Source organism: Petaurus breviceps, unplaced genomic scaffold, assembly GCF_028583685.1.
Source record: "Petaurus breviceps papuanus isolate PSGF00001 unplaced genomic scaffold, PetGlider_PUasm1.0 42, whole genome shotgun sequence".
Classification (NCBI taxonomy): Eukaryota; Metazoa; Chordata; class Mammalia; order Diprotodontia; family Petauridae; genus Petaurus; species Petaurus breviceps.
In genome coordinates this window covers 3011054-3031434 of record NW_027186325.1, presented here as the reverse complement: position 1 = coordinate 3031434, position 20381 = coordinate 3011054, and positions in this window count along the sequence as shown.

The following is a 20381-nucleotide window of genomic DNA, read 5'->3' as shown; positions in this document are numbered from 1 at the left end:
TCCATCCCACAGGTGGGATTAACAAGCTCTGGGTTTTAACACAATCAATTTGAAAACCAAGCTAATACAGGGGAATCTTTATATTCCATTACTATCACAGGCCTCAAAGAATTTACATTATAATGGGGGCAGACAACACATAAAAGGGCATCATGATTCGGGAGAAGTATTTTGACTTTAGAAAGCTACCAAGTTGGTGAATGGAACCATAGGGGAAAAGACATTTTTTTTTTTTGGTTTTCGGGTTTGTTTGTTTTTTTGCTTTTTGTAGGGCAATTGGGGTTAAGTGACTTGCCCAAGGTCACATGGCTAGTTTTTGTATTATGTGTCTAGGCCAGATTTGAACTCAGATTCTCCTGACTCCAGGGCCTGTGTTCTATTCACTGTGCCACCTAACCACCTCGGAAAAGATACTTTTAAGTAACAATGGCTATATTGATTTTAATTATAGTTCCTGAAATTGAAAGTGGAGTTTGCAGATGGGAGGAGAGAAGGTCCAGGATGGGATTGCCTGAAACAAAAGGACTAAGTCCTCAAAGCATGGTTTCTGGTGCTGACAGCACAGTAGCTGGTGAGAAAATGATCAGGGAGTAGAAAAAACCCTGTCTGAGGCTCACCAAACAGATGAAGTACAACCCCAGGGTAGGAGTTCTAGAAGAATGGGTTAAATTTTCAAGGTTTTGGCTTCTGAACCTCGCAGCAAAGGCAAATGATGAGGCTGAAAGAAGAATCATAAACATGAAAAATACTGTGCTAAAGATTCATTGCTATTCTCACATGAATATTGTTACACATAACAACATGGAGAAGATCAGAACTCTACAGAGCATGTTTCTTCAGGACATATCAGAATAGTCCTTGACAGCTTTCTCACTCCCTGTACTCACAATTCATCTGAGGTCTATGTAGAGGCAATTCATGTCAATGCAAATCCTTATATAAATGCCACCTGAATGTATGTGGGTTGGATGTTGGGTTCACTTTCACCCTTTAGGGGAATAGAGGTAATATTGCATAACTGTACTTTTAGAGAGAATTAAAAGTTTAATGCTGGGGGAATGGACAGGAGATCCTAATAACTCCTCTAAACCTTGGAATTAGTCCCACATACCTTTAACAGTAGGTCAGTCTGACTAAAGAGAGACTGTCCATAGAGGATCAATAGAAAATCAGGGTTAGAAAAATAATCTAGAGTTGGGGCTCTTAGACTGACATCTGTATGTCATGTGTGTATACATATAATGTGTGTATAAACATACATATACACATATGCATATATACATGTTTACACACATATAAATTTATATATGTATATACATATATACACATGTATATGCACATATATAATTGCACTTAATTGACTTCCTTTATAATTCGACATTTTTTATCTTTGTTATTTATAAACAATATTGTGAGAAGGGATTTATAGGATTCACCATACTACCAAGCAGTACATGACACAAAAAAGGTTGATTCCCTAGTCTGGAACCAGATTACAAAGGGCTTAATTAGCAAACAGAAGAGTAGGAGTGTATATTTGATTTTAGGGGCAGTAAGAAGCCATTTTGAGGCTGCTTATGTAAGGGAGTACCAGTCAGCTCTGTGCTTGAGGAACAAAAATATGGTGGCTGGGTTAGAATGTATTGGAAATGAGAAAGTGAACATAGGAGACCAATTAGGAGTGTGTTTCAAATAATCTAAGTGAAAGGTGATAAGGATTTGAACTAGGATGGTGACTGAGTGAATGGAGAGGAGGAGTGATATAAAAGATGTGGAACATTTATAATCAATAAGAATTAGCAACTGCTGTATATGCAGCTGGATGAATAGAGAGAGGAGTCTAAGATGACTTCTAATTTGTCAACCTCAATGACTAGAAGAATTATAACACCTTCAACAAAAATAGGAAGTTTGGAGTAAGGTGGATTTAGAGAGAAAAACAATGAGTTCTATTTGGGACCTATGGGGTTTGTTGCCTAACATTCAGTTCAAGAAGTCCCTCAGGAAATTAGAGGTAATAGATTGGAACATAGGAAAGAGACTAAGGCTGGATATATAGGTTTGGAAGTCACTTGCATAACGATAATAATTGAAAACCATGAATTGATAAGAGCATGGAGGTAGAGTGTACAAAGAGAAAAGAAGACAGAGACCAGGGTTGATCCATATGCTTGGGGGATGGACCATAAGTAGTAACCTTGAAAAAGAGAATCAGAATGATGGATCAACCATGGAAAACTCAGGACAAGAGAGTAACCAGAATGAAAGACTGGTCAAGAGTGCTAAACACGAAAAAGAGATCTGAAAGTACAAGGACTGAAAAGAAATCATTGGATTTAACAATAAGGAAGATATTGGTGACCTTTAAGAGATCAGCTTCAGTTAATAGGAACAGGGGCCAACTTCAAGAACCTGAAAAAAAGGGGGAAGAGTGACAAAGTAGAAACAATGAATGTAGGAAACTTTTTCTAAGAGTTTGTCTTTGAAAGGATGAAGAGCTCTGATAATATAGCTTAAGGAAATGGTAAGGTCAAGAGGAGGGTTTCTTTTATGAATTTTTGTTTGTTTTTTATAATGGGGGTAGGCCTTGGGAATGCTTGTAGATAGTGGGAAGGAGTCAGTGATTAAGGAAAAGTTGATTAAAGATTAAAAATCTCTAAAAGACATTAAAGAGAGGTTATATAACTTCCTGGTTCCAAAAACTTCATTGTCTCACCATCACCTTTGAGATTTCTTCCAGCTCTAAATATATGACTCTGGCATTCAAGTCTTTCCACAATCTGTCGCCTACCCACCTTTTAGTATTATTTCACACTGTGTAAGGTTATGGGATTTAAAGATCTTCCATGCCCCTTGAATTTCCTGACATAGCAGGAAGGGGTGGGGCAAGAGGAAGCAGAAGCCAAGCTAGAGTGGGTGGGGTGGCAGCAGCAGCAGCAGTGGCTGTGGTGGTGGCGGCGCGAACGAGGTGCAAACTCCTGTTTTTGAGCCAGCCAGAATTTCTGCTAAGGACTCCTGCTGAGGACAGCCAGGGACAGGAACAGCAGGGGGCCGGAGTTGCTAGAATCATGCTTCATGGATGCTGAGCAGTTGCTGTGAGTGAGGGGAGGAGGATCTTTGCCTAAGGTAGCCTGTTTTGTTTTGAAGGCTTGAGCCAACTTCTTAACTACTGTGATGACACTGTGGTTTTGGGACTCAGTTTTCTGGTATTTGAATAAATGTTCTAGCTTTGTCCCCCATGTAGAGAGCCAATACAGGGGAATCTTTATATTCCGTTACTATTACACCTTTTCTTGGAGATTCAAATAGTTGGTCAAATATAATTCTTGCCCTCTCAGGAATTATAATCTTAAAAATCAGAACCTAGAATTTGGTGATTTTTTCAGATGATTAACCCAGACGCTAAAGAAAAAACGCATTTGAACAAATAAATAAGTACAGAAAATGTGTAAACTAAGTAAAACTATAGCAAGATTGTAATGAAGTAAAAAAAACACAAAATCAATATGTATAATAAGAAATTATAATCTTCCACCAGTTTTGAATAGGCGTTATCATTTCATTAGCTCAAGGAACTTGAAGGGTTTTAAGATGGTACCTTGGTGCCTCATCCATTAGTATTTGTTACTTTAAAATTTCTATATATTGTGCCTTTTATTCATTTTCCATATGATTTTAATGCATTAAATTGAAAAGAGTCTTTCTTAAATGTCTTCCAGTTTTAAACGCCGTCTACTTTTGGGCCAGCTCTTTTGACACCTTTACTGATATTCTAATGAATCCATGATTTCTTTGATGACACCCTCCACAAATATAGAGTGCAGCCTATCTAAACTTCCTCCTTCAAAGCAATTCTTGCCCATGACTTTTCTCTGAATTGCTTCCAGTTATTCTTTTTCAGTACAACACTCAAGTTCTCCATTGCTTAGATCTCATTTCCAATACCTCACTGACCCACAGTATTTTTCAGTCATAAATGATCCCAATCATGTCTTTTACATAATATCTATCATGAAAGTCACAATGATAACACACTGCACCTTATTTACTCTCAACATGTATCTTTCCAACAGGCAGAGTCTAAGAGTCAGTCTTGGAACCATCAGGAAAACTTGCATTCAAGTTCCACCAGTGTCCCATACTGGCTCATGACTTAGGAGAAGTCATTTGACCCCAGAAAAGCCAGTTAATTTTATCAGATGATATACATTGCAAAATAGCTACTTAACTGGATTGGTAGATGGTTTTTCTCATGGAAAATTTCCTACACCATTGAAAAAATAACTTGAGTTGTTTTTTTTAAAGGCAACTTTCCATTGTCCTATAGGTCACCTACCTTTTAATTCCTCTAAGATGATGGTTTTACATGATTCCCAGAATATTAAATCATAGAGAGACTATAAAAACTGCACTACTCTAAAAGCTAGCAGATGAGGATTATGAAGCATAGTACCATTTCTCAAATGCAAACTGGCTTGCTTTCCTACCAATTTTCAACTCTCAGCTTTACTCATTGTCTATCTGTAATGTCTATGTCAAAAATATGAAAGACATATGAAGAAGCTATCTGGATCCAGAAAAAGAACTGATAAATAGAAGTATGTGCAGAATGATTAGATAGGTAAATAGATGGAAAGGTACACACATTTGTTTCTAATGGTAGCCATCTCTAGGGCAGGAAATTGGGGAAGGGAAGAAAAAATGTACATGATATCTTTATTATATATTTAAAAGGAATAGCAAGTTGTATATAATAAGTTTTCAGTTTCATGTGTAATCATCTATTTTTTATTATACTATGTTATGGAAATTCCTGTTTTGTTCCATAAATTAAAAACAAAATAAATATTTTTTTAAATGTAATGATAGACCAATTCAATGGGCTGTACTTTGGTTTGCATGCCATAACTTTAGAAATATACATTCTTCAACTACTTGGTTCTTCTTCTAAGGATTGGTACACCAATGTTTTAGAGTGACAGCCCTCAGCCTCTTATCAGGAGACCCTGTGATATTTCAGAATTTGATGAATCAAGCACAACCTTCTCTAAAAACAAGATCATCTCAAGAACTTAATCATAAACATGGAATCTTGTCTTTTATTCTTACTCCACTGAGGAAGAAAATGCAAATACTGTTACAAATGACTTTATAGAAATTATATCACTTGATCCTCACAACATCGCTGTGAGGTAGCTATTAGTATAATTATCCACATTTTATATGTGAGCACACTGGGCTGAAACTGAGGTGAAAGAGATGACCTGACTGGACCAAGGCCCCAGACATCTATGGTAGAATTATTCTTTGAGCTCAAGGCTGTGAGCACAGTAGTGACTTGGCTACAACTGATTCCAACAACTTGGAAGACTTCAATCTCAGTCAAACTCTGCCAGTGCTGTGTCATTTGCCTTCTTGAGCCAGCACCTGGAGAGCTAAAAATTCTTACCCTAATGGAGCACTTAATACATAGCTACAAATTAATTGCATTAGAAATGGTACTAATTGTTCCATTAGCTCCAAACCAATCCCCAGTTTAAATCCTCACATTACTTAAAGCATAACTGCTAGAATAGTTCTTAAATTATTTAAACAGTTGATAAAAATATATTCTGAATTATGTATGCATATAAATAACGATTCAGCTGCTGTCTAATTTTCAGAAATTGAATTGAATTATGAGGGGATGTGTGTGTGTGAGAGTGTGCTTTAAACAAATTGCTCAGCAGCAGCAAACACCACAGTAACTGTAATTCTTAGCAACATGAATAAAGGGAGGTCAGGACAAATTTTCATCCCAGTGGTCCCATGTCAGGCTGATGAAAAGAAAAGCTACTCTGTCTCTCTTCCCCCCTTCCCCTGAACAGCTTGACTGGCAAGCCAGCAGATAATCCTGGTCAAAGTTAATGTGCAATAACATGATTGAGGAAAACTGACTTCAGGGGCTTTCATGTGCGTTAGGACATATTGATGCCATATTTAAAGACACTCTCCATGTTCACCTCTACAAAGATGAATGTCTGAACATCAGACTTAAAGGCCTGGAGGGAAGGGGACACACACACACACACACACACACACACACACACACACACAGGGAAGTAGGTGATTAATTATCAAACTGGGAGAAGTGGTTTTCTCTAGAAAGGTACATTTTTGCTAAGAAGCCATAGAAAAATGAAAATCAAAGAAAAGAATGAAAATGTCCTTCCTTCTCTATCCAAGGTATATTCTCTACAAATATATTATCTACAAATCCAACTCTCAAGACACAAATAGGTACTCAAGTTGAGGGAAGCTCTTATGAGAAACCATCTGGGGATTAGGGGTAGAAGAGGGCAACAATTCCTCCTTGCCTACCTCCTATTTTACTAAGTTTTCAAATGAATTACAAATGACATGTCATTGACAAGCAATCACAACTGTCTCGAAACTGCCTCATGACATCTCTTGGACCACTGTCTCAAGCTATTGTTTAATTATTTAACTTCTCAAGTATCTTGCTAATGCCTTTTTTTTTTTGCTTTTGGAGGGGGGAGGGCTGGGCAATTGGGGTTATGTGACTTGCCCAAGGTCGCACGGCTAGTAAGTGTTAAGTGTCTGAGGTAGGATTTGAACTCAGGTCCTCCTGACTACAGGGCTGGTGCTCTATTCACTGTACCACCTAGCTGCCCTGCTAACTAGACTTTTTAAAAAGCACTTAACTAAGAGAGAGAAGACTTTGATTTTACTACAGACTCTGACACTTAAGGGTAGCAGATCATTTAACAAAAAATAATGATGATGATAAATAACAACTAACATTTATATAGAATTATAAGTTTATTAAAAGGCTTTATATAGGTTCTTCATAACAATCTTCTCAACAACCCTGGGAAGTAGATGTAAATTTTATAGATGAAGAAATTAAAGCTGCTAAAGGTTAAATGACTTGCCAAAGGTCACAGAGTTAATAAGTATTTGAAGTAGGATTCAAATTCAAACCTTTTTGTATCCAAGTCCAGTGCTCTATTCAGTGAGCCATTCAGCCTAGATGAACCTAACATTTATCATCTATAAAACAGGATGATACCTGTCTGTGTCACAGTTGTTATAAGGATCAGACATGATACCTATGTAAAATCATACAAAGTATGCAATCCAGGGGTGATACTTAACACACACACACACACACACATAAACTGGCCATGTAACCTTGGGCAAGTTACTTAACCCAATTGCTTTAAAAAAAAAAAGTATACAATCCTACACAAATTTAAGATATCCTTCGCAGCAGAGACCACATTTCAAAATTCTAAGTCTTACTTTAAAGTATCTTGCATAATAATTATCATTGATTTAAAACTGAATAGAACTTTAAAGATCATCCAATCCAATTCCCCTTCCCTCAAATATCCCCTCCATTTTACTCTCTCTTTTTTTTTTTAAAGCAATTGGGGTTAAGTATCTTGCTCAAGTACACAGCCAGTTATTTCTGGGTGTGGTGCTAAGTATCTGAGGGTGGATTCGATCCCCAGGTCATCCGGATACTGGGGCCAGTGCTCTTACTCACTGGGCCACCTGGCCACCCCTCCATTTTACTCTTAAGGAGACAGAGATACAGTGAATTGAAATGACTTCCCCAAAGTTAAACAGCTATTGGCAGAGATTACATTCAAATGTGAATACTCTGACTCCACAACCAGAGCTCTCTCCATTGTGCCTCTGATGACTGTGATGCTTAAAAAGTTTGAAAAACATGATTTCTGAGTAATTAATCATTTTATTAATAAAATAAGTCAGTGAACTCTCAAATGCCAAGACCCTTCATGGCATTGGGCTTACCGGTTTATATGCCCTTAGAAGAGTGGGTGTTCCGGAGTGATTGGTTAACAATTAATGAGAGAATGAATATTATAAAAAAGAGGTGGGTTATATTCCAATGAAGGTCTTGAGTTATGTGATACTGAGCGCCCAAATCTTGGTCAAAGAGACTTATCAATTTCCATATCACCAGTCTGACAAAAGGGAGAAATCCACATTTTCTCAGACCTGTCTGAGTAAACACAATGAGCAGGAATCCATCAATCTGGCTAAATTTAGAATCTCTTTTATTGTCTTTGATTGGATTTTAACCATCCTGGTTGGGTAAATCTGAGCAAGTTTTCTCACACGGTTGATTCCTGGGTGAGGAAGTAGAAAAGGGTAAAAATCTTGATCTTAATTCAATAATTACTTACTAAATACTGATGGGGTGCTTGGGATCTATATCTGTAACAGCAATTTGTAAAACCAATTGGCAACATCAGTCTGTAACATCAATTTGTAAAACCAGTTTGTTCAATTGTAACTGCAATTTGTATTGTAAAATTGTAATAGCAATTTGTAAAACCAGTCTGTAAAATCCCTTTCCCAGCCTCAAACTCTGCCCCTTCCCCCTTTCCGCACTATGCCTAGGCAACAACTTGTGACTCCTTTGTCCTTACTTAATCTCCTCATGTCTTCTCCTGTCTGGCCCAAATCTCATCTCCAAGTTAAACTCCTCAAACTTTTATCTATGCACTGAAGTCACAAGTTCCTCTCAGTCAGCCCTAACTTTTATCTATGCACTCAAGTCCCTTACATCCATCTGGTCAGCCCTGACAATGGCAGCCCTACCCTTTAAAAGTAAAAGCCTGTGTCCCCTTTCACTTGCAGGTCCTCTAAGGACCGTTGCCCACTGTAAAGCATGTAATAAGCTTTTTCAACTCTGACTCCAAATAAGGCTGAGCTGAATTCTCTCCAGACTGAATCGCAGGTTCTGGTCTTAGATAAGACCAGAGCTCCTGCTGAACCTAATAGCCATCCCTCATCAATACCATAGAGAAAGAATTATTTCTCTCTAAGTAATGATACAGGAACTTGGTAATATCTATTTGAGGTTGATATCTGAGTTTGAGATAGTAGACTATTACCTTTGTAATATAATTTGGGGGAGAAATCATCATACTGCTTAAATTTCTACCTGAAGGAAAGACATTTGCGTTAGATTTGGTTTTCAAATATGGTGCTTTTCAGGAGCAAACAAACCCCTATTTCTATTCTGTAGAGCTAAGTAAAGGCAGAGGAGGAGGAATAGTTAGAATACAGCAGGAGGTGAGGAGAGAGCTAATATAAATGAAGGTCAGTCTTGTTACCCATTTCTTTCCTTCATTCACAATACTGTACAGTCAAGCTGGCTTTCTTACAGTTCCTCATGAATAGCAGCCCATCCCTCACTTCCACACCTTTGTACAGGCAGTCTCACTTGCCTAGAATACTCTCTCTCCTCACCCTTGTCTCTTAGAACTCCTAGTTTCTTTAAAACCTCAGTTTGAGTAGTTCCTTCTGTCTGATCCACCCAATGTTAGTACTGTCCCTCTAAATCATCTAGTGCCTATTTCATACATACCTACATGTGTATACATTGTTTCCTCTGGCTAGATTTTGAGCTCCTCAAGGGCAGGGACCATTTCACATTTGTCTTTGGATTCCACATACCATAAAAGGTGCTTAATAAATGCTTGATAACTAATTAGTAAATTGGTTAACTGGAAAAGTAAATAAAAAGGAAAGTGAGACAACATACCAGAGGCCAATTTTTCCTACTTTGCCAAGAGTTGTTATGTTTCTATACCTTGTGGAGCTCAATTGGGAATTAGGAGATTATTTTTAATAAGTCAGAATATTTACCATGCTCTTTCATATTCTAGGGGGAAAAAATGAAATCTCTTTCTGTCTCTCTCACACACACATATACATACATATATATGTATCCACATATATACATGTACATACATATATGCATATATACATATAAATGTGTGTATTATAAAGAATTCAAAGGTATCTTTATTTCTGTTCCCTTTCTCTGTGTTTCTGACTTATCACTCTGGAACTTCCGTCATTACCTGGGGCCTTATCACACTGGAACATCCCTCTATCATGCCAGCCATCTTCTCCCATTAGCAAGTTCCTTTTGAGGATGATAATGCTTCATCTCCCTCCTAGCTCTACTTCAAACTCTTGGAACTTTATCATCATATACTGACTCAAGTAAATTCTCACCTCCCACCACCCTCCAACACCCTTTCCAGCTTTCTTTCATGTGTAAAGGTAATATAAGCACCTTAAAGTCAAGGAATGTCATTCTTTTTACTTATATTTCTGTCCTCAGCACTTACCACATGGTAAGTATACCACAGTGTACCACACACAGTAAGTGTTTAATAAACACTAGGTCTAGGTATCTTTCTTTGCCTTGCTTAAGTAAAAATTAGTCACTTCTGCATTGTTGCTGTTCAGTTTGACTCTTCATTAAAGCATTTGGGGTTTTCTTGGCAAAGATACTAAAGTAGTTTGCTGTTTCATTCTCTAGCTCATTTTGCAGATGAGGAAACTGAGGCAAACAGTGTTGTGACTTGCCCAGTGTCACACAGCTGGTATGTTCTGAGGCCAGTTTTGAACTCAGAAAGATGAATCTTCCCTGACTCCAGATTCAGCACTTTATCCACTGTACCATCTAGCTGCCCCAATACGCACCTCTGCATACTGTGTATCTAAACTACAGCTTTTGCAGTACTTTTTAAAACAGACTTGGTATACTTTAAAATCAGAGAAGCAAATTCTCATTTCAGAAAGCATATTTTTACCAATAAAGCTGACATACATGCAGAAATATATGATATGTCATTGTTACTCATCCTTCATTTAGAAGAGGACTGGTGACCTTACATGATGTTGTCTTGATTGGTGCATAAATTGGATTTAAGTGAGGCAGAGTTGTACAAAGTCATCAACCTTGCTTTCTCTTCCAGAGTCATAGAAGTCCAGTGGCAAGACAAAAGTCAAGACTTCTGGCAACAGGGGCAGCTAGGTGGCACAGTGAATAGAGCACCTGCCCTGGAGTCAGGATGACCTGAGTTCAAATCCAGCCTCAGACACTTAAAGCTTATTAACCATGTGACCTTGGGCAAGTCATTTAACCCCAATTGCCCTGTCTTCCCCACTCTAAAAAGAAAAAAAAAGACTTCTGGCAATGATCCATATGCAGTGGATGACTTTGGTGTCTTCAATGTCTGACCAAGGTCTAAGTGCTCCACAGTACCTGCTTCAGACACCTTCGTAGCTGTTGGAACAAATGGTTCTCATCTACCCATTGTACCAAGGAAAGTCTTCATATGCTTGAGGCAGTCATCCCCCTAACCTACTGATGGGTCTGAGGCCTGTCACCGCCCCTCAACCTGGTTTAGCCCATCTGCCAAGACAGTTTTATAGGGGTATGGCCACTACACATGCTACATCTCGTTGGAGCCACAGGTGAGAGTTGGGTGACAGGTAAACACCAAGGTGCATGAGGAACCCAGGAAAGGCTCAGCAAGCCCTCACACCAGAGCTGCTATCCTCCCCAAACACCTCATGCAATCCGGTATGTTATATATAGATAACATAACTAAATCTCAGTGGCACTTTTTTCCCCATAGGACAGTTGTCATCCTGTGAGATTGGAGCCTGCCAATTGTATGGCACCGAAATCATCTACTTTACTCAATAGCTTTGCTATATTATGTCGTCATGGGTGAGATTCTCTGTTAAGCATTTCTCTACTGAAATCCCTCTAGGATACCAGCCCTTAGATACTGACTTCAAATCTCTTTAATGATTTCTTTAAAGAGCAATAAAAACCAAGCCGCTAAAAATCAGCTAACTTTATCAGTCCAGCTCATGAATGGATGGTGTAAGCATTTAAGAAGCCTTAACATCAATCTTTCACAGCTAAATTTATAATGCATCCATATTATGAATTACTTTAACTTGGATCCCAGAGCCCCCAGGCACTGTTTTGCAAGGAGTTCCTATGACACACATACATTAAACTGAAGAGCAGGGAAATGTAATTCTCCCAGGGGCTGGTATTCACCCACTTTGATTATTCTGCATAGTGATCCAGATTCAACTGACAGGTCATTATTTGATGGGTGCAGAAGGAGAGTGGAGTAAAAGGACAATAGACTCAATCACACAAATCCAAATGGGGGGAAATATTTAGAAAGCTAATGCAAAAGTTTCTTTTAGTTTTGGTCTTGTTCACTATTCATTCTGTATCAGTCAACTAACATTCATTTAGAGAGGGTTTATGGCTTTTTTCATGGAAAGAGAGTCTGGATGAATCAATTAAAATAGTGAGAATTCTAAAAAAAAAGATAACACTATATGATAAAAGTGACTTCTGATTTTGAGAATAGTAATTTATTGAGTTACATAATTTTTTGCTGAACAATTCTGGTTGTTAGTTTTTAATGTGGAAAATCACCAATTTGGTGTTCAAAGTCTATCATAACCTTGCCCCTTCATACCTTCCTGCAATGTGCTCTGGGACCCTGATGGCATCCTCCATACTGCTCCGCTCACAAGACACCCCATCTCCAGAGTCTGAGCATCTTCACTGACTGTCAAGCGTGCTTGGAATTCTCACCATCCTCATCTCTTTCTCCTGGCTTACCTTGATTCATTCGAGTCCCAGCTCAAAATCCCACCCTTTTAAAAAATCTTTTCTCGATGCCTTTCGATGCTAGCACCTTCCTTCTATTGATGATCTCCAGGTTATCCTGTTTATATCTTGTTTGTACATAGTTGTTTGCCTATTGCCTTCCCCATTGGACTGTGAGTTCCCTGAGAATAGAGATTTGTTTTTGGTTTGGGGCTTTTTTTTGCCTTTCATATCCCCTCTGTTTAGCACTGTGCTTGGCATGTTGTTGTTGTTCAGTCATTCAGTCCTATCCAGCCTGGTTTTCTTGGCAATGATATAGGAGTGGTTTGTCATTTCCTTCTTTAGGGTGTCTCCATTTTACAGATGAAGAACTGAGGGAAATAGGGATTAAGTGACTTGCCCATGGTCACAAGGCTAATAAGTGTCAGAGACCAAATTTGAACCCACATCTTCCTGACTCAGTCCCCATGCTTTATCCACTGTGCCCCCTAGTTGCCCTAGCTCAGTACATAGTGCTTAATAAATAACTTAATACTAAATATTTTAATAAGTAACTGCCTAAAAATATATTTGGAGAGGGGGCAGAGAAAGGGTACAAGGTGGAATAGTAAATAACAAGCTTCCCCCAATGCCAGGTCAGCCCTGTTTCAAATCATGCCTCTGATATATACTTACCATGTGACCTTGGGAAAATCATTTGACCTCTCAGTGTTCTGGGTCATCAGTGTCCCAATCAACTAGAAAGGGGAGCAAATGGAGGCATTAAACTGTGTACATAGAAGGATCCCTACTGGCTTCAAATTGACTTAGAAAACCACATATGAATATTATATATGTTTTATTGTGCTTGTATTTATTTTGTTAAACAATTTCTAATTACATTTTAATCACATTCAAAGTATTCTTGAGAGTACAGATGGCTGCGATGCTGCACAGGTCGTGTGTTTGACACCTCTGCTCTTGGTAAATCTCAACAACTATAAGTTGAAGGAAAGGTGTCTACCACCTATATTAGTAGAGGGAATTTCCTCACCTGGGAGTCCCATATCAAAAAGAAATCATATTTGATCCTGAACAAAATAATTTCTCTCAGAATACATTCTGGAAATTCTCTCAACTCTTGGTTCAAATTCTTCGAAATGATACTTCCACAGATTACTTCTAATAATCTTTTTGTCCCCTTTCTACTATTAATGTGAATATAAAATCACCTCCCAAAAATAGGCAACAAGGGAAATAATATGGAAAAGGAAAAGGAAGGGGACTGAAGAATTCACAAATTAAATAAACTGTTCAACTAATTATTGATTATTCATATTATTTATGTATGTATGTAATTTACCCAATTATTTCTTATCATGCTCTTTTTATATATATAATTATATAACATACCAATTCTTAATTATTTGGGATTTTATATAATGTATATATACATAAGTATTGATTGTCCATATTTATATATGTATGTAATATATAGAAAATTTTTGATTATGCATGCTACTATTTAATTTGTGAGTTATCTATATATTTAGAACTTAGAATGTTTATATATGTAGAATATATTAGAATTATCTAGATATTTTCCAAATATGTACATGCATGTGATATATACATATCACATTTATATATAATAAATATGCACTACGCTACATCTAAGACATATTTTTTCAGATCTTGCCTGATAAGCAGGTGGAATTCATTAAAGCTTATTTCCATAATACCCCAAACACTCAAATAAAAAGAGAAAAATTTCAGGTTAAAAATTCAGATGTTTTCAAATATTTAAATGCTTGCATCATGTAGAACTAGAAGACATAACGTCTTTTTGTTCAGCTGAAATATCACTAAGATTTTTTGTGTGTCACATAGGAATCAATTAATAGTATTCATTCCTTGCCTCTCCCCTGTGTAAAGATGAATTGATAACTACCTACTGGGCTTACATGGATTTTTTGAAGATTGAAATAAAGCATTTGAATTTCTTAATAAAATGATAAAATGACAGATGGAAAATTCTGTTTCATGAATTTGGGGAAATTAATAATAAAATAGGATGTCAACACACAAAATTTCACAATGTATCTGCTCCTTCAAGAATTGATCTCTCAAAAATGGATTCCTGTCCTCAAAATAGCACTATTGGTTCAAATCTTTATAAGGTCTAGGAATTCTTTTTTGTTGTTTAGTCATTTTTTAGTCTGTCTAATTCTTCATGGCCCCATTTGGGATTTCCTTGGCAAAGATACTGGAGTAGTTTACCATTTCTTTCTCCAGTTCATTCAGCAGATGAGGAAACTGAGGCAAACAGGGTTAAGAAACTTGCTAAGGGTTACATACTAAGTGTCTGAGGCTGAATTTGAACTCAAGGAATCGAGACTTCCTGACTCCAGTCATAGTACTCTATCCACTGTGCCAACTAGCTGCTCCTAGGAATCACTGCCTCCTCAAAATGCCCATCAGCTGCAATTGTTCCTAAGTCTGGGAGCAGTCAAGTGAAATAACAACTAGTACCTGATCCACATTGAATTAAGAACTAAATGACTGTCACAACTGAAAGAAGCATGGAGCCAACCTATTCACTAAGATTCATTCATTATAATCATCTAATGCCTTAGAGTTTAGATGGCCCTAATGTAGGTGTCTTATAATTAGTCATGAAAACACAGTATTTAATAAGAGAAAAAAACAGATCTCTTAAAAAAATAATCATCTTTTTAGTCAAAACCTCAGAAAACAGATTTTTTCTGAGTTGTCCATGATACAGTCCTAATTAGCAAGAATAGCTTATATTTATATAATGCTTTGCTTATGAACACTTTCCTCAGAACAAACCTATGAGATAGTTTAGTACAAATATCATTGTAACATTTTGTAGATGAAGAAACTGAGGCCCAGTCTTGTTAAGCTATTTGCCTAGAGTCATACAAGTAATCTTTGTCAGAGCCTGCATTCAAAACCAGGTGTTCTGGCACCAAAACCAGAACTCTATTTCTGTTAGACTGATTAAGTGAAGACTTGGAGGAGACAAAATAGTGAGTGAATAAATATGTGTTAAGTGCCTACTATGTGCCAGGTACTGTACGAAGTGCTAGGGATAGAAAGAAAGGAAAAAAATGGTCCCTGCTTTCAAGGAGCTCAGTCTCATGAGGGAAACTACATGTAAACAACAATGTATTGACAAGATATATATGGGATAACCTGGAAATAATCAATAGGGGAATGCATTAAGGGGGACCAAGAAAGGTTTCTTGAAGAAGATGGGATTTTTAGGTAGGGCTTGTAAGAGTCCAGGAGGTGGAAATGGGGAGGGAGACTATTCCAGGCATGAGGGACAGCCAAAGAAAATGGTAGGATTGGGGAGATTCAGTTTCCTGTGAAAAGAAGAGTAAATAGACAAGGGTCAATGGATCATGGAGTATAGAATAGGGGGTGGGGAGAAGGTGTAAGTATAAGAGTACTGGGAAAGGTTGTGCAGAGCTTAAAATGTCAAGGAGACACTGGAGTTTGCTAAATGAGGTGACATGGTCAAGCTTATATTTCAAGAATATTAATTTAACAGCTAAGTGGAGGGTGGATTGAGTGGGAAGAGACTCAAGGCAAGGAGGGCAACCAGTAGACTATTGCCAGTCCAGGAATAAGGGGATAAAAACCTGTACCAGGGTTATAGAAGTTTCAGAGGAGAGAAGGGTACATATATGAGAGATATTATAAAAGTAAAATCAACAAATTTCAGCAACAGATTAGATTTGAGGAGTGAGAGAGTGACGAGTCAAGGTAGTCAGTCATCTTCTGGTAGTGGTGTGTGCTAAGGAAGACAAATTGCATTTCTTGTGTTGGCTTCTTTAAGCAGAACTAAGAGCAGAGGTTGTGAAGAGGCTAATTTCATTTTGATGTCAGGAAAATCATCCTAACAATTAAAACTATTTAAAGTGAAATAAGCTTCTTCAAGAGAAAGGAAGTTTCCTCTATTGGAAAAAACTCAATTGACCACCTGTTGGATATGCTGTAGAGGGAAATGCTTTGTTTTATTTTTTCAAGTATGGGTTAGAATTTATGGCCACTGATATACCTTCTAACTCAAACTCTGTGATGCAATGTGACTATGCTACAGGCCTCAAATGTTTTGTTATGTTTATTTGGGAAGGAGGCTAAGTCAGGAAATGGGGGTTTTGCTTGTGATTCAACTTCGACCAAAACCTGTGTTGTTTTCATGCTGCTATGTGTACAAAAGATAGAACTCCAGACTGGCTGAAGGAATGCTGAGTGTTACATGAAACTCAATATTTGCTGAAGGAGTAGACTTATCTGTCACGAAAGCCACTGGATAGAGAAGCATGTGTCATGCTGGACCCTTCTGACAAGACATCTCCCTTTTCATACTCAACAGCACATAAAACACCCAAGGCTTGAGTGAAAGCTCAGTTGTATATGATTAACCCACTACGATACCAGGGTTAGAATAGCTGTCTTTATGCCACCTAACCACAGAACAATGTAATTAGAAAGAGGAGAACTTAACTGTGAAAATTAATAGACTATGAGTAGCAAAGGAGGACAGGTGAACTGGTCTCAGCAGAAGTGAAGAGGATATTGACTTGGGTCTAAAAGTCTTAAAATCTAGAGAAAGTGAGGAAACAAATTCAAGGAGAATCTTGCTGCAGCTGGGAAGGGAAAGAAGTTTGGAGGTACTGTAGTGGGCGACATATAATTAATGAGATTTATAGCTGTAGGCAAGAGTACGCACACACATACTCACAAAGTGTACCTAAGGGAGTTGTATTAATAAGCAAGACTCTAGAATGCTAGAAGTATAGCCAATAAGTTCCTCTTTTATAGAGCCTGCTCAACTGCTATGATCTCCCATGATTGTGACAGAGTATAAGAGCAAAAGGCTAGCCTTTATTCAGTACTACTGCATCATGGGGGGAGGAGGGGAAACTCAGCAATAGAATCTGGACAGTAAACATGACTTATTCTGCAGCTATCTTCCAAGAGAATGACTGTACTGCACTGTCACTAGTAGCTTCACAGAAAGGCATAGTTTTCCATTGCCTTCTGGTCAAAAGGAAACCATGTGTTCCATCATGGGCAAGTTCCCTAGGGCCTCTAGAGAGGAAACTAATAATAATCTACAATGGCAGCCTGTAGTCTTCAGGGAATCACTAACTGCACAAAATAAGAATGATTTTTGCTAGACTTTAATTCACCCAGTAGATAAGCATGTTAGTGAAGAGAGATCCTTTTAAGATGGGTAGGACAATTGGGGGTCAAATGTCCTGGCAGTTGACCTTCTCGATGTCCAGAACTTTCAGTTCATTACCTTAAAAGTTTTCATTCTTTTTTATCATTTGCCTATATGTACACATGCATATTTATGAATTTCTATGATCCACTTTTACAGAGACTGGTCCCAAACTTAGTGATTTTCCATCTGATGCAACAAAAGAAGTCACCTCTTCAATTAGAGTACAATGGAGGAAATGAATGTACTCTGTTTGTTTCCCTTCTTATCAGATTTCCTTATCTGGCAGCTCCTGTGATGTGATGGGAAGGTGATTTGCAAGTCTGATTTAGCAATTTTTGATCGCAAGAGATAATGCAAGTGGAAGTTTGTGCTTATAGTCTTGGGGACATTACAGAAATTTAGCTCCAGTAATGTGTGGGAATTATTCAAACAGAAATAGACTTTTAACTCTGTGGTCCATCCTACTTAGCTTGCACAACTTGGGTCCTAATATAAATGAAAACTCCTCAAGTCATTCCCTGGGAGCTACTGTTTAGTAGCTGCAAACACTCCAATTTTGTAACTACCCTGGTGTCTGGTCAGCAAGCAAAAATAGAGACCCAGATTTGTTCTTACTCTTTGATGTTCAAATTCTTCTTTCTGAACACAAAGGACATATTCCTAAAAAAAGTATCAATTATCACTTGCAAGATAGTTTTATGCAGAAAAAAATCCTAACTGCTTTTACCTCATCATTTTATGCATCCACAGTTTTATCCATCATGCAATTTTGCCTATAACATTATTGTTTTTGCTTTAAAAAAATACTGAAAAAGCAAGGAATAAAATAAACCCTCAATTAATAAAAGAGACAGTATTTCTGGTTCATATATCTTAGTGGATAAAGTTCTGCACTGATTCCTTATTAGGCAGGGTACAGCACTAAAGTATTTTTCATGAAACTAGACATGATAAAAGCAATCTATTGATATCATGGGTATATACATACATTCATACTTACATACCTATATGGCAACAGCATCCAGAAAATATTTCTTTCTGTAATCGTTGTTGTTCCAATGGTGCCAACTCTTTGTGAATCCTTTTGGGGTTTTCTTGGCAAAGGTATCAGAGCAGTTTGCCATTTCTTTCAGCCCATTTTCCAGATGAGGAAACTGAGTTAACTGATTTGCCTAGGGTCACACAGGTAGTAAATGTCTGAGCCTGGATTTGAACTCAGGTCTTCCTGACTCCAGGCCTGGAATTCTAGTCACTGTGCCACCTAGCTGCTTATTTCTAATAGAAGGTAGAATATGTGAACAGAGCATTTGGGTTTAGTTCCAAGATGCTTAGAGACAGATTAAGAATGGTTCTTGACAGACCTGCCTTATCTTCCCACTCTCACAAACCCACCTCTCCTTCAACAACCACTCATATAAAGATGAGTTGGGAAGTAAGCTGATATCTTTCTGTGTCCTGTCTGCTTTGCACTTCCAGACCCAAGTGCAGCAATTGGGATAGGGGAACATAATTTCTCTCCCACTATCCTGGTGGTGGAAAGGGCAAACCCCTAAGCAATATGACAAGCTACTCAGGTGGTCTGAGAGGGTAACTCAAGGGGTTCTAAATTCCTAAATATCTTCTGCCTATCTGGGTCCTTTTATGGGCACAGGCCAGACACTAAAATTCCTAATAGTCCTTTGATAGATATTCACTAGAACCCAAGAGAATACAGGTTTCTGAGTTTGATCATTCTTCTACCTTATCCTTCCCCATACACCCTGTGATGTGGCCTCTTGCTGTTCCTCACACATAGCTAGCTCTCCATCTGTCAAGTCTGGGAACTGTCACTGGCTATCAGCCAAGCCTGGAACTCTCACCTTCCTCGACTAGGTCACCTGTCTTCCTTCAAGTCTCAACTAAAATTAATCTTGAGATTGTAAGCTCACGGAAGGTAGGGATTGTCTTTTACCTTTTCTTCAGATCCCCAGTGCTTAGCATAGTAGCTGGCACATAGTGGGGACTGCACTAATGCTCACTAATTCAAGTCTCACTTTCTCTACAAAGTCTTTCTCTCCTGGTCCTCTTTAATCATATGCCTTTCCTCTCAGGTGATCTCCAGTGTATCCTGTATACAGCTTATTTGTGTATAGTTGTTTCCCTTCTCCCCATCAGACAGCTCCTTGAGAGCAGGGTATGCTTTTTTATTGTTGTTGTTCATTTATTTTTGCCTTTCCTTGTATCACCAGTGCTTATTACAGTACTGCTGGGCACATAATAAACATTTAAGTCTTGTTGGCTTAACTTGACTTTAGGGCAATGATTTCCTACACAGAGAAAAGGAACCTCAATAGGTTACCTCTCTGAAGCTAAATAACTAAGCCTATACCATGGGATGGGTGGAGGAAGGAGGAGGGGCACAGATAGCCAGATCTTGGCAACCCTGTTTATTGCCATGCTCAGGTACTCTAGGTCAGAAGCAGACAGGGTATATTTGTATCTCAACCTTCTCAGAAGAATCAAATGGGCTATTTGGATGTTTTATGCTCCATTATTTGTTCATGTGCTCTTCTAGACTCCTTTGTGTTATATATTTTCTCTACTGAGGGAAACAAAGGCAGTTCCATATATGATACTGTACATTAGCATGTATAAGATATGATATTGTAC